Source organism: Tubulanus polymorphus, chromosome 6, assembly GCF_964204645.1.
Source record: "Tubulanus polymorphus chromosome 6, tnTubPoly1.2, whole genome shotgun sequence".
Lineage (NCBI taxonomy): Eukaryota > Metazoa > Nemertea > Palaeonemertea > Tubulaniformes > Tubulanidae > Tubulanus > Tubulanus polymorphus.
Window position 1 is genome coordinate 17,088,314 of NC_134030.1, and position 19,689 is coordinate 17,108,002.

At 37.3% G+C, this 19,689-nt stretch overlaps 1 long non-coding RNA gene across 1 annotated transcript; it reads right to left on the reverse strand.

Moving 5' to 3' along the window:
* Positions 1 to 17,506: 17,506 nt before the first annotated feature.
* LOC141907055 (uncharacterized) lies at positions 17,507 to 18,896 on the reverse strand. Its single transcript, XR_012619456.1, has 3 exons — positions 18,818 to 18,896; positions 18,248 to 18,652; positions 17,507 to 17,751 (listed from the first exon to the last, which is right to left on the reverse strand). It is a non-coding gene; the product is annotated as an uncharacterized LOC141907055 (long non-coding RNA).
* Positions 18,897 to 19,689: the final 793 nt, after the last annotated feature.

Consider the following 19,689-nt stretch of genomic DNA (forward strand, 5'->3'; position numbering starts at 1 on the left):
GCACTAGATGTTCAATCGAGGCCGAAAATACGATGATGTCATCGATATAAACGAGACACTCTTTCAACGAAAGATCACCGAGGCTTCGCTCCATTAAGCGTTGGAATGTAGCCGGAGCGCCGGTAAGTCCAAAAGGCATTACCTCACACTCATAAAATCGGAAACCTGGGCCAACGTTGAAAGCAGTGTATTGCTTATTCTCCTCGTCCATCTGAACTTGCCAATAGCTGGATTTTAGATCCAGGCAAGAAAAATATCGGGAACCATAGAGGGCGTAAAGTTGCTCGTCAATGCGAGGCAAACAATAGCGTTCTGGGATAGTACGTTTATTTAATTCCTGGTAGTGGATACAAAATGGCAGCTCACCGGTCTTCTTTCTGACTAAAACTACCGGTGACGCAAATGCGCTGGATGACGCTTTTATAACCCCAACCTCGAGCATCATACGGAGATGGTCCCTAACCTCATCCACCATACCAGGCGGAATTCTACGATACCGCTGATTTATCAGAGTGGTATCCGTGAGATTAATCTTATGCTCATTTAGATGAGTGTGTCCAAGGTCAAAATCACTAATTGAGAAAATAGACTGCCTTGCCCACAAGAGATTCATAAGCCTCTCCCTGGCTTCGTCCACAATCGTGGACCAGATCCATACGATCCTCTAAACTGATTTTGTCCAGCTGGCCGGGGAGTGGGAACCCAATTCCGATAGACAGGTCTTTCCGCAACCTGTTTCACGGTTTTGGAAAGCTTTTCAATTTCAGCCGAAACTTTGCAAAAGCCTCCTCCCATCCCGGGGAACCCGAACCTGGAGGTTGAGGCCTCTGAACTGGAGCCTGAACTGAAGCGATGGTTTTCCTTCCAGAAACGACGTTACCGGACTCCTGTTCACATTCAGCCTTCCGCGCTTCCTTGACCACGTCATTATATGAAGCTTTTGTCTGAAAAAGATGGTTCTCTTCCAAAGAATAAACCTCACCGGATATCAAAGAGAACTTATCCAAGACCTGATCCATATCGGCATCTTCTCCAGCATTAAACAGAACCCCCACTGCACCCCCGCACAAAGACCTTCTCATTACCATGCGAATTTGCGTCATTATATGAAGCTTTTGTCTGAAAAAGATATCGGTTACAGCCGCCAGGCAAACACCTAATCTTCCCCATGAGGTTATCGAGATGGCAAGACCACTGACTAATGGTTTCCATTGCCTACTGCATCGAAACATAAAACTGCCGGAGACTCTCTTCCTAAGAATAAACCTCACCTGATATCAAAGAGAACTTATCCAAGACCTGATCCATATCGGCATCTTCTCCAGCATTAAACAGAACCCCCACTGCGCCCCAACGCAAAGACCTTCTCATTGCCATGAGAATTTGCGACCTGGAATAGTTGGGATCCTTCTGGAGTGCCCTAACTTCAATTTTCCACTGCTGGAAGGTTGATTCATTTTTCTCATAAAAAGATTTTTTTTATTTTTTACTCACTCGCCCCTTCAGTAAAGTGTTAGCATAATAAAGTGAGTAAAGTGTTAGCATAATAATCTAGTTAGATAAGATCAAAAATATAGATTTCGCATAATAAAAAATCAGTTTTTAAACATAAAAAGTGTGAGTAAAGTGTGATTGAATTAATTTATATTTTAACATTGAATATTCATATTTGAATGAGTTAGATTTATTTTAATAAAAGTTTTGTTATAAAAATGAAGAAAGAAGAAGAACCCAAATTTAAAATCGAAATCAATGAAACCAATAACTTATTTTCACAGTTCAACATGAAAAGTTATATTTCAGCAACAAATTTAGTGTATGCAAGACAATATAAAATAGATAATATTACTATAATTATCAAATGAAAAATATTTAATTACTGAACTAATTGATACTTTTGATAATGGAATCAAAAATCCTAAAATATTCAATACAGTTTTAAATTGTAAAGGTAATTTAGATGAAAACATAATTAATATTCTTCAAACTCCTTTTAATGAAAGAGATAGTGATTTAATACTTTCTAACGATTACAATGATTTGATTAACTTAAGAATTGAAAAAAGACAATTATTATTTATTATTGTGTTTTAGTTATTAGAGTAATAGGGAATATGGGGGTTCGGATTAAAGGTTTTTTATGAGCTGAATATAAGATTGTTGTTTGAAGAGTTTGTTCAGCATATCATCAGTTGATGGTCTTAATTCGGTAATCTATTCTACATTCGATTGCAATCCAAATTAATTTATAGTTAGTGTAATATTTTTGACAAAATACACTCAATGATTTGATGGTGAGCCAAAGGGCCATTGGACCTTTATTTCTTTTTGTTTCTGCTTGCGTTTTCTATCTTTTTCCCGCACTCTTCGCAACTTTTGCGCGGGCCACCGCGCTTGCTCTTCACTCTTTTTTCCCGCCAATATTCTCTCAGTTATTTTGTTTCTGGTTACAGCTTTATTTGTTTCTTTTAGCGTTTTATTTTGATGCCCTAAAACCACCTTTAGCTTATTTGTTTCTGAGGAGGCAGCTTTTTCTCTCTTGCATCCTTTTATTCTGAATGTGAGCCATTTTTTTTGTTTTGCTTTTGTGGCGTGGCTATAGCCATCACTGAGGGTCTCTTTTTCTTTAACTAAGCTTTTAATTTATCGCGGTGCAGCTGTACTTTAATTGTTTGTTTTTCCAAATACAATGCATATTTTTCTGGATCATTTTTTTTCATTCTATTCCGATAGTAACTTGTACGAGAACTCATGACTTAGACCATGGAATATTTAAGACCAAAGCAAAATGCTGAAAAAAGAATAATTTGTTCAGGCTACAGGCTTTGAAAATAATTGGTCCGATATTCCTTCTAGATTAAAGTTTAAAACCCTTCTGTCCAGTCGATTACCTTCGGGAACCTTTTTCCTTCAAAGACTACATATAACGTTAAGTTCGGAACTGCTCTGACCTATATCGACACTCATGCGGGAGACTCTGTTGACCTGCTATTGGCAGCGCTGCGATATCGCCCCGCGCGGTAAACTTTAATATTGGCAGTTGTTTTAAAAACCACGTGGAATTCGTCATAACTATGTTAATTGTCTCATTTCTTCATTATCGCGATGCTAGTTTAAGAATTTATTACATGAACATTAAAAATAACGATATTTATAAAAATGACAGATTTTGGTTCCCATCATTGTAAAATCTGCCATATCAATGTTGCATTCATCTCTGTATTAAGATATTGAGTATGAAGATTGGTTTTCTTCTGCAATGACTGATAGATGGGTTATAGGACTCGATTTGTGATTTCAATTTTTCTGTAGTTCTGTGGTTGTAGCATGTTTTGGAGCATAATGTCGTCTATTGTCTTTCAGTGGCAAAAATACATGTGACCCTTATGTGCTACAAAGATATGTGTAAGAATCTAATTGATCTTATATCCTTAAGTCTGCAAGAAGATTGTCCGGCAAACTTAAACATCAACAGCTGCTGTAGCCTCTGGCAGAATGTACGAGCCTTTCTGTTGGTTGCAGATTTGGAATCACAGCACTCTACATTGTTGAATACCCTAGATTCAGCTCACCATAATGAGTGATATCCCTAAAGCTGTCATGAATATCTCATCATTGGATAGCTGTTAATTTTTCATGTCATTTCAAATGTTTGCATGCGCAACTTGAAAGTATTGGGTGGTCAAAAACAAGTTTTTGGCACTGCTCACTTGGGGTGAGCCTCTTCTCGTAGATGGCGTCATTCCGTTTTTTTGTGGATATGCCGAGGTTCATTTTGACTTGTTGAAGGGTTTGAAATTTGACTCTAAAACTCTGAAAGATGTCACTTAAGCTAAAGATGGACATCCTGAAGAGAATAAAAATGAGGGATCTAAATTTGATGCGTATATAGCTCTTACAGTATAATAGGCCATGCTGAAAAAATGCAAGTAATTCTGAAATTGTATAGCATAGGCCAGTTTTTCAATCCTGTGATTATAAAAGTAATAATGAAACAGTGATGAAATGTCCATGATGATTAATGCTTGGAACAGTGAAAATTTTTCTGTTATTTCCTGAAAACTTAAGATACATACCTGCAATATTCAAGATGCTTCACTTCAGACACCACATATTTATTTGTGTTTAACCAAATGCTATTATGGAAGATTTGACATCAACATTCAACACGTTACCAGCAGTGTTTATCTGATTTTAAAAGCATTTTCAGAATCGAAGATGTCAACGTCCATCAGCTTTCTTGGATGAGTTCACCTTGTGTGGTCATTAACTCTTCATGTGGAACGTCCTATTTTCTTGTAGCTAAATTTTGCGGGATCAATTTAATCCATTACTAAAATCTCATGATTAAGCATTTCTGATGGTTTTCAGCTCAATGAAACATTGTAACACTATCAGACATGCCGACCCTGAATTTTTTTTCCAAGTAACACATATCTAAATTTTAAGTATTTTCAAAAATTTCTAAGGAACCAACCTATTTGGTAATTTTCATGAAAAATAAATAGTTTCATTAACTATACACATAAGTTAAAATTTCATCTATCAAAATCAAAGGTTTTTTTGGCGGGACCTTCTTCTCAAGTCTCAAGTTCAGAATTTTGTGGCTCACTAGGCTCAGATTGAGATGATGGATCTGAAGGAAACTTGGCATCAGACATGATAGAATTATCCACACCAGAAGCCATTTTTGATTCTACATAGATGGGGGTAGCTGACGGAACTGCACAGTGGCAGGTCACAAAGCAGTCAATGTCCTGCCAAAGATTGTTAAAAATTTATTGTGGCTTGATTTATGGCAAAAGCAAGTAAATGAACAATTTGACGACTTTTATTTTGTGATATTTTAGATGATATTTATTTAAATGTTATGGAAAAAGATTTGCTGGTAACCCCCCAAAAATCAGGGGGTCAGACTGCCCCTGAAATCTTGTTTGTGTTAGTGAGACCAGACCACCAGTAACTGGGGGAAGGTGGCATTGCTTTCTATTTCAAAACAACTGCAATGTCAATCATTACTATCTAGGGTTGCTATCTGGGAGTTATTGTTAGTTGTTATTGTAATAGCCAGATAATTGTCTTGAACTTGATAGAGCAAGTGTACAAACATCATCTGCAATGCGGCTAGTACTACGCGACTCATCGCTGTTATTATTCCTAGCAGGTGACGCCAATCTATAAATAAGCACGTCTGTATTGTTGCTAAAGGCAGCCAGTGATATGGAGTGCAGCGCTTGATATGTATGCCATTTACATAGCTTATAAAGAACTTTGGGTGCTTAACACACCATCCGCATGAAAAGATTTCGATAATAGGTCATGCCATATGATATCCGCACATGAAATTCGAGTTCATGGTCAGAATTTTCAGAATTTAAGATGGCCGCCATTCTCTCTCAGCGTTATCAATTCTTCAATTCCTGTAAAGCCAAATTTTAATAAAGGACCTCGTTAAAATTTACAGGTTTTTTGAAAAAATCTGATCGCAAATTGTTGTGTTTGGCTGGGGATTCTTTGCCAAACAGGGGTCCTCAATTTCCTTGGTCTGTTTGTGAGATTTACTTGCCTTCGAATATCCTTAGATTCTCATAACAAGACTCTCTTGGATTTATTTTATTCTTGACGATTTTGTAACATATGTTGAGGCTCTTTAAAATACATCTTGCCTCGGCCAGATCTCTAGCTCGACTCTCTGTCACTAATCTCTCTCAAATATCTGATGGGTCTTGTGACACAACCATTATCTGTTTTCCATCACTGCCCACACAGATCCTGCTTACTCAAACTCCGGCATCCTGTTGATCACATACCTTTGACCAACATTAATCCTTGCTTATAAATAAATTTGGTACCTAATAACAATATAACAAAATTATAAATCCTCAGGCCCTCTAAAGATGAAATTCGCTCAATTATTGCTGACTTATTATGATTTCTCAGTTGTTTGGTTTCTTTGGGTGTCCGAAATGTTGATCCTCTGAATCCTATAGATGGTTCATTTCCTTGTTATGAAAAGTGTCAGGTGATCATCTAGGGGTCATCCTGACCCCATGATCCTCACATCAGGCTCTTTGCTATAAGAAGTGCCTTGTTAGAATGTTTAGTAATACTAGCAATAGTTGAGGTGGGTATGGTAGACTTTGAAACATGATGTTACACCGGCTTATCTTAACATGTCTCGCAATGATGAACAGTGGTGCGTCAGCAACCGTTTTCATAAGAAGCCCCGTGTGGTAGGCTTCTTTTGATAATATTGCATGTCCGTCGCTTTTCCTTCGCAGCCTATCATTGATTCATCCATTGAAATCTCTTGGAAATCACTGGGAATTTGTGACATGACGTGAGCTTGTTCCTGCGCTGGGGCAGGATCATTTGTGTCTGTATGACAGGCATTTAGCAAGGGATGGTCTGAAAGCAATTGCACTCGTCACATCTTAGAAAGAATAGAACTATTTTAGGTCCATTTGACAGTCCAGAGCATTACGATAGAGAGCAGATGAACGATCATTTGATGGAGAAGGTGTGGTTAGTTTTGAGGTCTGTTTGTTGATAATTTCAAACAACTTTCCAAGTGGATATGGTGTCCCTGGATCCCCGGTTTATTTAACCATGAGTCTGGCATTGTCTTCTTGTCAACATTTCCTCGTAGTGCCTTTAGCTTGTCTGGCAGGGAATCTTAATGATCAAACAAGCCCTGCAATCAGCTATATCTTTTGCGTACTGTTTACCGAGCAACGTTTTAACATTTGCACTCTTAGTTTGAATTGCTGAGAATGCCTCCCGATGGATGTCAGAATTTCCATGACTTGCAAAATAACGTCTTCCCTCTGTCCAGTTTGATATCCATTCGATATAAATGCAGGGCCTGGTATGGTTGATTTCGATATTATATTGTTCTCAATGATGTGTTTACAGAAATAGGTTTTTGAGGAAGATTTTTAAGGAATCGTCTTTAAAATTAGGTAGACCCCAGGTTAATTTACCCACGAGTCAGGCATTGTATTCTTGTCTTCAACATTTCCTTGTAGTGCCTTAGCTTGTCTGGCAAGGAATCTTAATGATGTGACAATTTTTATCAAACAAGCCCGGCAGTCAGGTTTGAGTACTGTTTGCCTTCAACATTTTAACATTTGCACACTTAGTTTGAATTGCTGAGTATGCCAGTCAAGATGACGAAATGAACAACCATCCTCAAGCACCACAAAACGAAGATGGTTCGGGGCTGGTGCCAGCTAATGGCTGGCCTATTCTCAGGGTCGTTTATGGCAGGTGTCAGTCAGCTTAAATAACAGGGACACACACAGAAATGCAGAAATTAATGTGCTAATTTCACGCAATAAAGCTAAATTTAAATTTAACTTTATCCAGCTCAATTTCAGTAAGGTTCGAATCCCGTGCGTTGTTGCGAAAATATGCAGACAGCATAGCCAAATTCATAATCGTTATGAGCCACGATAAATGATTTGCAATTAAATCGATATACTGAGATTTATGATTCTGTTAAAGAGTCACAAACAAATGAGTCATGACAACGGTTTTGAAAATGAAGTATTATTTATTCATCAAAAATTGCAATCAGGAGACAAGTATGTTGTACAGTAGTTTATACAATATATTCAAAAATTCATTGAAAAATGGGAAGAATTTTTTTCTTAAACACCAAAATCAATTAACAAAATATTCAGAAATTCAGAAGATTTTTTTTTCTCAATGAAACACTAAAAACACTTTGCGAGTGTTTCCATCTATGAATTAACGGGCGTAATAACCCCACTGATGGGACCAAAGATCTCTATCTTAATTTACTCACCTGAAAGCAAATCTTACAGATACAGTTTTTATGAGTATACATATTCTACATTTTTAAGGGCATCAAAAACATGTCTCTTCAAAACTATCTCGATTACATATGTTTGCTTGTACATTTAATTGATACACTTAATAAATATAGTTTTTGATTGTAAGTACAAACTGAGCTATACGTTTCATAAACAACGTTTAGAACACCGTGGACGATTTAACATAGCAGAAAAATTAACACCAGAGCTTTGATAAGGTGAAACAAAGTTAAATGAAAGCAAAAGCACATTAAGGAGACAAAATCATAGTAGATTAGAAAATTGATATCAGTGCCACCATAGATACACAGCGTTAGATAGAAATAGAAGGAAGTAACAATTACCTTACAAAATACAAACCATGCCAATTTTCAATGGAAATAAAAACAACACATTTTATATATAATTCAGCGCAGATATAAAGTTCCCGAATGGGAATAAAACTCATTTAGACATGTTACATGATCATTATTCATATCATTTCTCGTATTACTACTGATGACAACAGATGGTGTACAAAATTAGCATACTTCTTCCGAACACAATTGTTATTCAAATGATAATAAGTATTCTGAGGTTTTTGAGATGTCTTCCAACATTTATCATGTTTATCAAAATATGTACGATAATCTAGCTTTTTGATAATAAGTTCTCCGGATGATTTATTGTTGAAACTTTGACGACGACCATAGCAAACCCGTATATTAAATCCACACCGAAAAATTGCCTCAAATCCCTGACTAGGCAAAGCTTTGTCTGAGACAGAGTTCTGATTTGAGTGGTGTCTGCACTGTATGTCGCCTTAAGTGCCAACTGCTGCCAAGTTGATTCCAGTAGTTGCTATACCAGAAACATTGTTGAAAGATTTTTTTACATTTTCCCCGCTAAGCTAAAAAAGCTGGCAATCCCAACTTTTCTGCTACAGCAACTGTGTGAGAACAAAGACTATGGAACTTGTATTGTGCACAGGTATATATAGATTTATTATTATTAGTATGATGAACAACTTGATTGTTAAGGTTAGATGATAAACTAATGACACAATACAGTTTAATAGCCGGAACCCTCGATGGTGCAACTGCTATCGAGTCAGATGAGTAGCAGCTTTCTCCCACATTGGCATCAAAATTGCATCTGCAATCGATATTCTTGAGGCACTTTTAGCTTGGTCCAAGGTTACTGATATAGATGATGAGTGCAAAGTAACATTTTCTTTATTATATAGCCGATGCATTGCGTAGCTGTAATTTCTATTAAGATGATGTTTTCTTTGTTGAGGCGTCATTTTCATAAAATTATGTTAAATTATGTATTAATAACGAATCATTGAAATCATCCCTGATTTTGAATTTCTGGGATAAACCAGCGTATGCCAGTGAAATTTCTTCACGTTCGGCTTTGACCATCTTTTCAATTACCTTTACAAATGCAGCTTCCCCCATTTTCTTTCCCTGTAGCCAACGTCTTATCTTAGCATTTGTGCTTTCCGATGAGTTAGTATAGAATGGTGGATACCCTAGTCCAGAGCTTGCTCGAACATCAGCGCTCAAGTTATATTTTACTACAGTCACACGGTCATCAAGAAATCGTAAAACCCCTTAAAACCTTCAATATCAGCAAATTTATCACCCCATTTATTCTTTAATTCATTAAAACGTTCATCAAATTCAGAAAGCAGACCTGCCAACCTTGTGTCTGACTAAATCAGAACAATTTCATAAATTATCAGTAATTTTTGAAGTTTTTCAGTAACCAGCATGCAATACTAAAACACTGTTATACTATATAAATCATTTTATTAATCAACGAAAAAAAAATTGTGATTGTCAGAACAATTAATACTGTAATAATTGATTCCCGGCAAATAAAAACAACTGAGACAAAACCGCTGCAAATTGATTAGCAAATACATCTTTTGAAAATTATCATATAAATTGTTCAACTTTCACGGACAATTGAACATTAATAAGCATAATACGATTATCGTTTCGATAAAGCTGCCGCTGTAGCCTTCTTAGCTTTCTCTAATTATTTCACGCTTGGATCATACTCATGACAAACAATGCCTTGAGCTTTCATGATGAGCAAACTTTCCAATGTCTTTTGTCCTAATGACGCTCTGAAGTCATTTCGATTCTTCCTGACGATACTAAAAATTCTCTCGCACTGCGCATTGGAAAATTCTCTCGCACTGCGCATTTGAAACTGGTATCAACAACACTTGAAGCATCACCCTGCTTTAAATAGTAAACCTGCAGAGAAAATATAATTTGGTGGATAAATTTATATTCTATACAACCAAGTTTCTCTACCCACTGTTTATGGATTATAGTTTTACTGTACACCTACATAAAACATGTAGGCTTATAATCTAATAACACAGAAATAATTTTACGAGTAAACCCACCTCGTTGAACCAGTGAAGTCTTTCATTGTAGAAATAATCTTCCACTGTTCTTCAGCAGGCCGTTCTGTAGCACCGGCTGGTGAAGCCACAAAGAAATCATTAGGCAATTCTGCATCCATGACTGTCTGGTAGTCTAAGAACTCCATTTCCAGTAAATCCCGCTTATCATCTTCAAGCATGCAGGGGAATCTGTCAATGAAGTATTTCATGTCAAAGTACTGAACTTCACCCCTGAGCTTCACATCTGCCACCTGGAAAGAGGAAAAGGGTCCATCTAATCACTTTGCAGTCATGATGCCTTATACAATGTATACTGACTGCACGGTTTTTTGATTTACAATTATAAAAGAATATTTCCTCCCTGATATACTGCATTTAAATACCTTTGCATGTAGCCAAAGAGGCTCCTTAGCAGGATTGAATTTTTTCACCATGTAGTCACACGCCGCTTGGTAAAATGCCACAACATTTTTAAAAAACAACTTCTCTGTATCAGCGTTCACTGCATCTAAATATTTCCGAGTGTCATCTCCAATGGAAAGCTGGGCCTTATCTTTTATGTTGTATCTAGATTTGAAATCTGCTTCCATTATGTGACCATGCATAGTAACTTGGGGCTTCACAAAACAAATAAGAATTGATTTAAACAGCCTTACAATAACCCTGTATATCTTGTGGATTTAACTCGCATCTGGCTGCAGGTATTCACCTGCGACTTCAAAGACCTGCAATTAAGAAAATGAATATTGTGCCCATTAAGTACCTCTAAGTTATTTCTGGGTTTCTATTTTGTGCTGTACTTTTAGCCAGACTGACCACCAGGCCAGGCAATTTTAATGTGTCTTTTAAAGTGCATGAATAATCAATCCTTTAATTAAACTTACTGAAATAGCCTTGCAGAGGAATGCACTGTACACCTTTGCTGTGCGCCGCTTTAAGAAGGAATACAACTGAGTCTTTATTGATGCGGCAAAGAGTGGTATATCATCATCATTACCATCCCATTCTTCGGCATACCGATCATCATCACCATCATCGATTTCACATTCGGCAGCGAAAAACAGTTTCAAAGCTTACCACTGTTCAAGGAGGCGCTTTAATGCAGGTCCCATACTAAGCCATCGGGTGGCCACATGCTTCTGCATTTCATGTTCTGGTAAATCGCATGACTTTTGGAAAGCAACAAATCGTTGGTGTCTTCGTACCAGTGAAACAGACGGAGGATTTTTGTCGAAATCAAAGACATCCTGAAAAAAAAGAATAATCAACACTCCCTTAAGTTGACGATAAAATATAATTCTATGAAAAGTTACCAAACTTAGGCTTACCTTTATTGTGTTGATTGCTTTTTTGGTAGCCAGGTGTATGAGACGGTTGACACATCCTGCAAGGTGGACTTGGTTGTTTTTCTCTCTCACAAATTTTATAACACCTTTATGCTGTTCTGTCATAACGCTACAATTATCAGACACCAATGACAACAGCCATGACCAATCAATATCTTTTTTTCCCAATTCCTGAGCTTTTACATTATATACAGCCTCTCCCGTATGACTTTCATTCCAGATAGGATTACAGAGTAGTCTTGAACAAGTATTGAGGTTATTATCGATGTATCGCACTACAATGGGATAATACGTATCCGTTTTGACAGTAGACCCATCAACTCCAAGGACAAATGGTTGATTACGCAAAAAGTTAGTGTTTGTATCTGAAATATCATCTGCTATGGCATTTGCAATATGGGTGGTTTTTTAGTTCTACCACAAGCGTACTTTTCAGCAGCAGGATGACCTGGGAACATCTTTCTAAACAAATCTCCGGCATGATCAGCAGCTGCAAGTGCAATGTTGTGTTCAACTAGAAATGTTGTAAATAGCGTCTCAGCCCGGATAGCGTCTAAGTCAAGACCAGACGATGCTGGAGTGAAAAAAACGACTTATCTTACCTGTTTGGTTCAAGTCCAGTATAGCGTGGAATAGTTCCCCGCTCAATGATACATTTTTAGAAAAGGAGTAATTCGGCTGCGTACTTTTCAAGACAAACCGACATACCGACGAACCGACGAACCGACATACTCGTATTCCCTCGATCCAGCCACGGGTAATCCACGGAAAAACCCTGTCCCTCGATCCTAGCCACATTATATAAGGGTAATCCACAGAACCACGCAGCCCCTCGATCGCCACATTATATAAGGGTAATCCACGCAACCACGCAGCCCCTCGATCCCAGCCACTTTATATAAGGGTAATCCACGCAACCACGCAGCCCCTCGATCCTAGCCACTTTATATGAGGGAAATCGGCGGGTTATCCACGCATATACCCAGCCCCTCGATCCTAGCCACTTTATATGGGGGTAATCGGCGGGTAATCCACGCATATACCCAGCCCCTCGATCCCAGCCACTTTATATAAGGGTAATTCATGCACCACACAGCCCCTCGATCCCAGCCAATTTATACAAGGGTAATACAGGTACATACCCAGCCCCTCGATCCCAGCCACTTAACATAAGGGTAACCCACGCATCACGCAGCCCCTCGATCCCAGCCACTTTATATAAGGGTAATCCACGCACGGATTTGTCGGTTTGTCGGTTCGTCGGTATGTCGGTATGTCGGTTCGTCGGTTTGTCGGTTCGTCGGTTTGTCTGTATGTCGGTTTGTCTGTATGTCGGTATGTTCGCACGTCCCTATGGCATAATGTCGTAAGATTCAATCAGTCCAATATTGGCGGATTAATTCCAAATACCAGTCCAATGTGATAAGTCCCTGCTGGAACTATTTAATGCTATAATGGACTTGAGCCACATGTTTTTGCGTTAGTCTTATGTTTTTTTCGTCTCCAAATGACGCTGTATGTCAGTTATACCGCCGTGCGCTATGTTAATAGACGGACGCCGGGCGCCCGGAGGACGTCCCTTTGGTAAACGTGTATATGTGGATACTACGAAGTGTCTTCTTAACCGATTCTGACTAGCTGACAAAGTCAGAAAAAATGACGTCACTTGACGTCCGGTTTGAAGTTCATGGGGAAATCGGAAGTAGAATTACGTCACGCTAAAATCCGGCATTCCACTAACTAAAATACGGTAACTTATGGATCGGGTTATTTGAGAATGTATTAATTTCATGAAATTTCGAACAAGATTGGGTCGATGAATAGTTTAACAATGAACCGCGTTGATCGATCGAGTTGAAAATAGCTGAAATTCCCTTAGCAACAGGAGCGAATTCATAATAACAAAACGCGGCCGCGGCCCGGTGCCACGCGGTTCGGCGCGCAGGTTCGAATCCCGGAGAATTACGCTCTCGCGCCCGCAGCTGTCATTCCCAGCCGCGTCACTGAAATACACTTTTTAATCAAAAGTAATGACCCTAAAAACTGCGGTGAGAGTCGCGTTAGAGTCGTAAAATTTCTCGGCCAGCGCGGCGGCGGATCGGCACGGCGTAGTCTCGCTCTCGAGCAGCAGCAACAACATCGCGGTCGGCAAAAACATTAGTCTCTGCCCCTTCTTCACCAAGTAAGGAATTCGGAACCGCTGGCCGCGTGCACTGCTTAATTTGAACCGTATTCCCGGCGGATTAGAAAGAAATGCATATTTTTCGCAAGAGAAATCAATTTTTGTACTGACATTCGCATTTCCTGCTAATTCGAGTTTTTTCTAGCAGAAAATAATTTTCCGATTTGTGCGTTTCAACGAGTATTCGATTTTTTTCTTTTTGAAGGCAATTAAGAAATGCGTTGTAATCTTCTCATCTTCCTTTTATTTCCAAATGGAGTTAATTTCTAAATTAACTACCAGGTCAAAATTCTTCAATATTGCAAAAACCCCTCTCAGTTTCCACCATAGAAATGTCATTGGTTACATTATGGTTTCACAAAGAGTTTTAAACCATTCAAAAATGACACTTAATCTAAATCGAAAGAATTATCTTTTTAGCAGACAGTGGTACCGAGACCTAATTTATAAGAAATTTTTCAAGTTTTTTTCTCGCAAAAATTAAAATATTAAATTTCATTTGATCTTATAATATAAGATTAAAGAATTATGAGGTTTGATTCATTTCTGAAATTTGGGCTTATAATATATCAAGCCCAAATTTCAGAAATGAATCAAAACTTACAGTTACAGAGTTACAGTTTCATCTTCTTTCTTCCCACCCCTTAACTCGAGCATTAATTTTAAATTTTCCAAGTTTTGACTAAGAATTGATTTAATTTCTTCATTAATTCATTGCTTTGGGTTAAACAACAGTAAAATTTCAATATAAAATATTGGAGTTGATTCTCTTTCCAGTTTCATTAACAACATTTAAGTGTGTTCCTTGTCACTGACAATATTTTGAGTGTTTTCGACTTCGTTACCCCGTACTTGAGGTTGTCCCCAATCGCTTCAATCATTTCTTACTATGAAAAATTGAATCAAGCTGTGACGAGGCGTCCGTCACTTAGATTTCATCTATTACATATTAATTTAATTTGTTTATCATCGACCAAATAAAGCAAAATCGTTATTACAAAAAATACTGCTTTTGCAAGCAACGTTGATATATGTTACAGCAGATGCGCTGTTGTGTTGTGCTGTATAGTAAGGCGCTCGCGCAATGTATAGGTTGCCACGGTGACAGCCGGCGCCAGGCGCGTGTATGTCAGCTCACACCAGCGGTCTGTGTACACAAACTGCTCGCGTGGCGTGCCGATAATCAAATCATCTTTCGTCATTTTTAAAGAATATCGTAACGACGCTAGAATTTTCCGTAGAACGTAATGAACATAAAATCGTAATTTTGAACACCCAATCGTAACATCGTAATTTGTAATGTCAATCCGTAACGATTACGGGAAAATCGTAACAGTTGGCAGGTCTGAGAAAGGCTTAAATCAATAAGATCTTTATTTGTTGTAGTGCCTTTTATTTCATTTTTGATATTCAGTTTGTCAATTTCCAAAACTTTAATACCTTTCAGGCTCTCTCTTGATGTTTTGCATAAAATGTCTTGTGCATCTGAAGTGATGGGAATGATAAGTTCACTTTACCCATCGGTGCCATATGCTAGGATGTCCTTGACATAAGGATTTTTACATCAGATTTCAAATTACATCAAACAAATGTGAATATGCATCCGCAGTTTTATGGTAATGAATTAGAATAGGTCCAGTAACTAGGGGTCCATGGACACCACGCCCACTTGGGAAATGGTTCAAAATGCTGAACTATCTAACAAATTCACTATTCAACACCCCCGGGGGCCCTATACAACTAAGGGTCCAAGGACACCTGGAAACACTACAATATAGAGAACATGGCACCATCTACAACTATCCTAGGGATTGTGATAACGTTGGAAATGTCCACACATAAATACTAGGTTGGGGAATGACTGCATAGATTTGAGTAGGTCAAGAACCAGTGCGATGTTCAAATTCCAAATGAAAAATTGCATATAAGCCAATATTCAAGTGTTGATTAAAAAAGATAAAAAGAAAAGAAATGGAATGAATGGATATATTTTTATTTGTCCACAAAAAGAGTTGCACTGATAGGAGTATTACACATTAAGTGAAGTAACAAAATGCAAAGTAGAATACATGTACATATGTAAGTGAAAATATACAATATGTTACGGAATTCTTAGAAAACTGAGCAAAATTTGCAGGGCGGGTATTAGAGAGTTGTTAGAAGAGGGAAATAAGGAAGACAGTGGACAGTTTGAAAATTCAAAGAAAGATATGTATTGAATAGTGTAGTAACAAAAATTATTATAGTTGATAAGTGCCATGTTTGATTAGGAATCTGAGCAATGTGGAAGTCATGTAATCAATAAAAAGAATAACCGGTATATGAAATATCAGATGAGTATTTTTGTCCAACAAATACAAGGTATAAATCAATACAGAACCATGATTCCATCTGGGTGTCAATGCTGCATCTTAAATGCGATAAGTATAATTAATAAAACTTTACTTAAGCTATATTCAGTAGACAAATACACCATGAGACGAAATAAATTTTCGAACACAAAAACATCTCGTTGATTGGATGAAAACAAATAGTCTGGTTAGTTTCACATGAAGTCAAAATTGTGCATTGCATGAGGGAAAAAGTTTGTGTTATTCAAAAGTACGTTAGACAAGAAAAATACGAGTATTTGATCTAATGAAGCAATTGAATGAGTTTGTTTTAGTGAAGGCTCATAGAATACAGTTTAGATGTCAAAAAACACTTGAGATTACTCTTCAAAATGTAAGGTTTTTTCGAAAGGCAAGGTAAACTTAATCGGAAGGTTTGATTTTCTTAATGATGCCTGTTTGGGGATCAAACTCAACAGTTGATTTAAATGGCAGGATATCGAAGATATCATCCAAAATGATAAGACCTAATGAATCAATTAAGAAAGTATTGTCAATTGATAAATTGGTCGGAGAAGTAACTATCTTGATAGTTTCTGCATCATCTCCAATGCCTTTAATGAATAACTCTTTAGATGTTGGTGCAGCCGCTTCAACCTAGGGGAAAAAGAAATTACATAAGCTGACTATTAGTAGATGCTATATGATAATGTGAACAAAGTATAGGAAAAGAAGAGCAAAGGTAAGAGACATACCACAAAATCATCAGGTCTATTAACTGACAAAATATTTTGATTATCACGGTTGTCATCAGGGTGTCACTAAACCTAAGACCCCCTAAACCTAAGACCTAAGACCCGTTAGGTCTTATGTTTAGGGGGTCTTAGGTTTAGTGACACCTATATATAATATACTAAACCTAAGACCCATAAACCTAAGACCCAAAAGTACACAAATAATGATTTAGAGTCGGGTCTTAGGTTTATGGGTCTTAGGTTTAGTGACACCTATATAATATACTAAACCTAAGACCCATAAACCTTAGACCCCCAAATATCTCGTCTCTGATAAATAAAATACTATACTATACTAGGTTTATTAGGTTATTTAGGTTTATTACCCGACTCTAAATCATTATTTGTGTACTTTAGACTATTCAAAATGGTTCTAATATATAGATATTAGTTAAAATGATCCATCGATGGCCTATTTAAATTTGGTTCATTTATCAGAGACGAGATATTTGGGGGTCTTAGGTTTATGGGTCTTAGGTTTAGTATATTATATATAGGTGTCACTAAACCTAAGACCCATAAACATAAGACCTGGCTCTAATTCGTTATTTGTGTACTTTGGACGAGATATTTGGGGGTCTTAGGTTTATGGGTCTTAGGTTTAGTATATTATATATAGGTGTCACTAAACCTAAGACCCCCTAAATATAAGACCTAACGGGTCTTAGGTTTAGGGGGTCTTAGGTTTAGTGACACCCGTTGTCATCAGTAACCACGGCGTCTCTCACAAGGACATTATCCCCTGGATTAACAGTGACATTGGTAGCCGCATTCCACAATTTGATTTGTATCTCACCAGTGTTGTCTTTCACTTTTAGTTTTCAGACTTTGCCATTCTGATTATACAAATCTCCCTGTAGAAAAAGATATGAAATTTTGTTTGAATCTTGTATAGGCAGTAAAGGGTCCACAAATATAAGGGAAAATAAGATTGGAAGCGAATATATAAGCGAAGTTGATAACAGATCGGGTTTAGACATAAATATTAATACGTGTAAGTGTGTATATATGTATATATCTAAACATATCTGCCGATATAGTATTTTTTTTGTTGAAACTTTCGAGCCATGCATATAGTTTATCATATTACATGTATATCAGTGCTAGTTTTTTTCTCACTTTGTAACATGTATGTATGTATAAATTTCAGTCACAAACAGTGCAATTGTTTATACTGAATAAATATTTGAATTTGAATTTATAAAATTCAAATAAATTTCATTACTAAAATGAAAGAATATAAAATTTAAGCATTAATTGAATTATTCCTTACATTATCAAATTAAAGTCAATTTTATTCAAACGCAATGAGAAGAGTTTTAATTGATTCATAGTTAAAAACATACTCACACTTACAACTGTCCCCTTGAATGAAACTTTTCTCTTGCTGGGACTACTCAAAACTTCACCAGCTGAAATCACAGGATTCTCCGGAGCCTCGAAGATATCGGTAGCCTGCTTGAAGTCATCATCGGAGAGAGGTTCCGCCACACCAGTTTGAAATAGCTCATGGCTATTGAAAACCAATATAGAGGAACCTTCCAATTTTAATGTTTTAAAATGAATCTTACGATTTGGCTCGAAGAAGGAATAATATCGCTCGGGATAAACGAAGCATTTAAGAAAACTGCCATCAGATTTTCTGACAGTGGCTTTTATGTATGATACAGTGTTCTTGTTGAAACCACTCTACGATAAAACCTTTGATTTTAACACAGCACATCGAAACTGCCGGAAGCCATTTGCATTGAGGATCTAGAATAGACAAACATAAAAAAAGAACTAACGTCTTGTTCATTCAATGTGATATGAATTCAAAGCTATATGCACTTCGATTCCTGAATTAATAATATGATATAATCAGGGATGAAAACAGGAGGTATTGAAATCCGCGGAAATTTTGAAACATTATGAATTTACCTTTACACTATATAACCTACTGGAAAACATTTAATAATTCACTGACGATATATTATTCCTAATTGAAAAGCGATCGCCGTACGGAACGAAGTGGCGCTAGCAGTCGGTACTGAGGCATCATAATGATAAGCCATGTGAACACAGTGGCGCTAGCAGTCGGTACTCGGGAATTCTTATTTCAACGCCGGCGCGGTCCATTGCTAATAGGATAACGATTCTCATTTCCTCGGCTAAGAAAAGGGGGCCTTTGAATTATTAAGTAACGGATTCTGAAATTCACTCCTGGACACAAACCAATAACACAATGATAATCCGATAAGGGTATCTTTTTGAGTTTTATTATTTTAACACAAAAGAAGAGATATTAAACTATTTAATTTGCCATATTATACAGTATTACAATCACACGGGATCCAGAACACGCAGGAATCAGTTTAACCGTAAACTTTCAAACAATTTAGATTAAACTCGTTTAAGAGTCCAGTTTAACCATCTCTCGTTCTGAAACTATTTTCACTTACAACGGACAAACACGAATTAAAGCCATGAATTACAGGTTAAGGACAAAGAATATAAGCCGAACAAAAATTCAATTTCTACTGTAACGCCGACGCTTCTCTGATAATTTCTGAAGAATCTCATTTCGATCGGCCCTTTTGGCTTTGGCCTGGGCGGCTGCTGCATGAACGATCCTAGCTCTTTTCGCCGTCTCGATATTCGTTTTTCTTGCTTTTCGTTTTGAGATTGTTTCAGTTTTCCGTGCTTGGATCGCTTTTCTTTTGTTTCTTCGAGTTCTTGCTTATAAACTTGTGCAGCTGAAGCCATGTTTACGTTCAAACCCGTGGGACGGATGGGATCGCGGCGAATGTCAT